General features: G+C 39.7%; 1 long non-coding RNA gene across 2 annotated transcripts; it reads right to left on the bottom strand.

The window, feature by feature from the left end:
- Nucleotides 1-2,299: 2,299 nt before the first annotated feature.
- LOC146772450 (uncharacterized) lies at nucleotides 2,300-4,080 on the bottom strand. Of its 2 annotated transcripts, none has more exons than XR_014972181.1 (3): nucleotides 3,941-4,080; nucleotides 3,492-3,602; nucleotides 2,300-2,681 (listed from the first exon to the last, which is right to left on the bottom strand). It is a non-coding gene; the product is annotated as an uncharacterized LOC146772450 (long non-coding RNA). The 2 variants fall into 2 exon arrangements; XR_014972182.1 differs by lacking the exon at nucleotides 3,941-4,080 and adding an exon at nucleotides 3,788-3,876.
- Between the last annotated feature and the right edge of the window lie 638 nt (nucleotides 4,081-4,718).

Genomic DNA, 4,718 nt, shown 5'->3' with positions numbered 1-4,718 from the left:
TCTCTTTAACTGTGAACGTGTTTTAGTGTAATTGTGAAAAGGTCGCTTCTAGATCACTTGTGGCAAATTTCATAAAACTCTACACTGACCCTTAGTTCTCAGGAAGCTGTGGGTCGAAAACAGAAACTGCTCGTTTTGGGGCATTCTGCCCATTTGATCACCATTCGCTTTATGTAAAGCGCTCTGATACCCTAGCTTGGGTCTGGTTCGCGCTCTATAAAACTATAAAAATAAATAAAATAAATAAATTTGTATTCAAATTTATTTTAATTTCCTGAACGAGTGCTTGTCCCCCCACCTTCCATTTTCCGCACGGCTCTGTAGTGGTAAATTGCGAAAAACAACTCCTAGTCGCCCTGTGGCTAAAAATTTGAAACGTTATGTCAGTCGCTGAGTGAGTGCTTGAGCGAGACAATGGGTACGTGAAACAGGTAATGAGTGAGTTTTTTTAATGCGTGGCCTTGCAAATGAGTTTGTGTCTGAGTAGAGTGACTGAATGAGTGAGTTTGTGAATTACTCAGAATGTGAACAAATGCTTTCGTGAGTGAGTCAGTGCGTGATATCACATATAGTACTCATGTAGACCTCCATGTTTTCGTAGGTCACCGGCTTCCATATGTAAGGTTTTCCACTGGTCAGGCATTGTCTGGGCAGCGACGTCAGCCCTAGGTGGATGGTTTTTGCCTAAGGTCGGCGCATAGCTTTAAGGGAAGTCTCCCATGCCGCGGATCCTGTCAGGCCATTCAGATATATAGGTCGGTCTTTGTCTCTCAAGCTTCCCAGGTCCATATCTGAGATGCTCACCCAGGCTGTGGACTTTCTTTGAATTCTGGGACTTGTAGTTCTTGTTCCATAATAAGTTAAGGAAGACTACAGTTTCTAGCATGCAACAAAAATCCTGGACTGGATAAGCTAATTAGACATGGAATTGGGTAGCCCGAGAGGTCTGTCTTTAAGTATTCCGCTTTCCGTATAGATATAGGTGCTTTCTCGCCCTTCCGTGCAGGCTCTGCCTCAGACGCTCACGTGACAACTCTTCGGTGCGCGGTGGTTGAACTCCACACAACACAGGGGAGGCCCACAGTTCACGTGCTTCTAAAAAACTGCATAGCCATGAGCGACACCCCCTTGAATACTGGGTTTCAATAGAACCATTTTATGCACCACAGTGGAACAAATTCCACTTACCATCTGTAAGGCTGGAGTAAATAAACTCTCATTACTAACAACAAAAGGACACATATGGCAGCTTGGGCCCTCTTCCCAAGGTCCCGCGCTTGTAGAGGGCCCCTCAGTTCTCCAATTCATTTGAGTCAAGGGCGACCAAAGTTTAACAGTAAACTAATAGGTTACTCGCTGCACAGCACCAGCCCATTTACTTCTGAAGTGTAAGTTACTACAGGGCTCCATGCCTGACACACATTGCGATAGGAGGCCAGTCGCACGCTACAACCGGAGACTACAACTACACTTTGCCCCAAGCTCCAGAGAAGCATCTGAGCTGCCCTCCTGCTTTTTCTTCCAACCCCCAAGCTGTTGTGATGTTTCCATGAGTGGGGAACAGAACATTTCAACCATTTTGATCTCTTTGGGAAGTGCCGCAGTCTTTACCCCTGGGGCAGTGGTTATTTGGAGAAGTGCTTGCCAAGTGTGTGTGGGGAGAGGCGGCGCAACAAATCGAGGAGTCAGTGGAGAACAAGAAATAGTTGAGCACCTGAAACTTTGTATGAGGTACTTATCAAGTTCTTGGTTCTAAAAATTTAAATAAAACGTTCTCTGTGCCCGATAACATAGGCAAATAAAGGCAAACGTTGTATATAACATTTACATTCAAGACTGAGGTGTGACTTTGCTTTTTTGTGCCTTTTGGCTCTGCTATATTCGGGTTTCATGATTCTAGAAAGTGATAAAAGCTAGATAGATATCAAAGAAGGTTTACCAGAAGATTTCATGTCACCAAAGACACAATGTTCCACTTCTGGGCTTTACATTCATAAATCATTGCTCTCAGGTGTGTTGGTTTAATGGAAGTGAACCATGACCACAACTCCCAGAATGCATTAGATTGGTATACAGAAACCTCGAATCAGTGCCACATGATCTTGGTGCTATAGAGTCGTCTGGTGGCCTTGTTTTGAAGAGCCTCTCCTGGGGCCTTCAAAAAACACACAAAAAACCCCTTTAAAGAGAAATTATCAGTCTATCCCACAGAATAGAATAAGTCTGCTAAATCATTCTTTTTTAATTTTATTATAAAAATATAAAGTTATATATCAATACCTTTCTTTTAAGTCAAACATCCAATTTTTGTTCATAGACAAAACTAGCCAGCTAATAAGTCAGGCTCAGATTGACGACGCAATGCAATTATTAAGGAGACACGTAAACACTCATAACATTACATCCAGACTAAAACAATTAGTGAAGTGTATAAAAATAGTGAACAATTTCAGTGAAAACATACAACACAATAAGAAAAACACCTGTAAAAGACAATACAAAAAGCATAAGAAAACAACACACAATTGCGCCGACGCGCGTTTCGGAGTCTTCCTTCCTCAGGGCGTTGATGGTATTTCAAGGTGGTAGAGACTCAGTATGATTCGGTAACATAGACTAAAGAAAATTGTTCAATCAATAAAATAGATTTATTTTCCTTCTTTTTGCCTCGTCAGTCTCATCTGTGGGAACAGTAATATCTAAATTACTTTTTTATAAAACATATATTTGACAGATATATGAAGCAACTTCATAGGTGCTGAGATGGAAGGAGAGATATCTGGGAATTCTCACAAGAATATACTAGTAACCAGAAAAAGTAGTTAGGATTTTATTAAACCAGAATAGACCATAGGTGACAAAGAATGAAAAAAAAAACAAAAAACAAAAAAAAACCTTTAAGTGCTCCCAAGAATATAAAGAAAATATATATATTTCTTTATATATTTACCCAATAATTCAAACTCGTAAAATCAAAAGGAATGACTTCAGGAAAGTAATAATCACAAGAAGTCAAGGTCTGTTTCAGTATGGACTCGACAGAGAGAGGGTATAAACTTCCAGGGATCAGGTAGATTCAGGTATAGCAAAGGGTGATACTGAGAGTTGCAAATCTGTAGGCGGAGTTCACCAAGATAATTCCAAAATACGCCTAAAAGGATTACAATAGAAAAGAAGCATAAAATGTCTTAACTGTTAATAAATTACATCCTGACTCGATCTAGAGAAGGGGACCAATAGCTGTATAAGGTTATCACCTAAACAACAGGTATACTTCGAGTGGTATATCTTCAATAGGAAGGGTAAGAACCAAGTCAGATTTAAGATATAAGCAAGTTTATTAGCTCTAGTCTCAAAATAAGTATCCAGAAGTGAATAGAATATATCTAGCAGTTCAAGCGAAATATAACCTTGCCCACCTAAATTCCCAGAGGGTCCAGGAAAAGATTAGTGTACACTCGAAAACTTATTTGAAAGTATGGTAAACTTACTAGATATAATTATAGCTTTCAATCATGAGGAATACTTCTTTCGCTCCCTATGTCGGGATCCTCTAAACCGCTAGGCATACGTTATCTTACCTCCGTGACCGAGGGCATAATCTATAACAAAAAAAAGGACGAAAACCCTTTGGAATCTAAAATAATTTGCATAAGGAATACCTCAAGTTAATAACAAAACGCAATTAGAAATTCAAGAGTATAGGCTTAAAAGACCTATTTCGATTAAATCTGTAAAGACAAACGATGAGACACAGAGGAGCGGTAACCTAAACCAACAAACTTACTTCCTCTCAGTGCTCCAGCTCGCTCGCGTATACCGAAGTCTCTATGGTAAAACTCGGGGGCGCACCGCCTCTGAATACTCACGTTCCTGAATATCTCTACACTTATATACTAATGTATAGATTGTATAGATTGAAAAAGAAAAACGATCTCACCTGGGGATGATTCGCGGGAAGATCGACGCCATCGTAGAATGGGAAATTAGAAAATAGGAACAAAGGGTGAAAATAACTAAAAAAGGACTAGGCTATAATACTTCACAGAGATGATCCGGTTGCCGGGGGGCATAATTGGTATAAATCAAACCGCCCGCCATCTTAGGTCAGTAACTGAAAAGGAACTGGGATATAGTACTTCACAGTGTAAGTCAGGTTGCCGAAAGGCGTAATCGTTATAAAGCACAACGCCCGCCATCTTTGATCGGATAGGATGAGATACCAAACGAATGGAAACGATGCAAAAACCTAATAAAAATAAAGGATTGTCAGCACCCTCTAGAAAAGAAAGACAATATGAGTTTTTTTTTTAAGGGCAATGATTGAGGACATATAAGCACGGAGCTCTATGTCCTAATGAAGATGTTCAGAAACCAAAATGTAGGAGAGTAGAGGACTAACCATCCAGAGTATACACAAAGGAAGAAAATTACATCAAGCTTAGTGAGATAACAATAAAAAGTATAATATAAGATAATCAGAGGGTAAAAAGGAAAAAGTGGTATTTAAGTACACAAAATGGAAAAATAAGAGCAGAATTAAACCTGAATCTCAGAGAATCGCATTTTCCCAGGGGAGGGATTCGTTAAGTCCATGATCAAAAGTCTGGAGAGTAAATATCCAGAAGACTTCTCTTTTTTTTCTCAATGCATCTGTGTTACCGTTTTTGGGAATGTGCACACGTTCTAAGATCAGCCATTCAAGATCTTTGATAGAA

This window comes from Triturus cristatus, chromosome 12 (genome assembly GCF_964204655.1).
Source record: "Triturus cristatus chromosome 12, aTriCri1.1, whole genome shotgun sequence".
In the NCBI taxonomy this organism is placed as follows: domain Eukaryota; kingdom Metazoa; phylum Chordata; class Amphibia; order Caudata; family Salamandridae; genus Triturus; species Triturus cristatus.
This window is presented reverse-complemented; position numbering and strand designations above follow the sequence as displayed.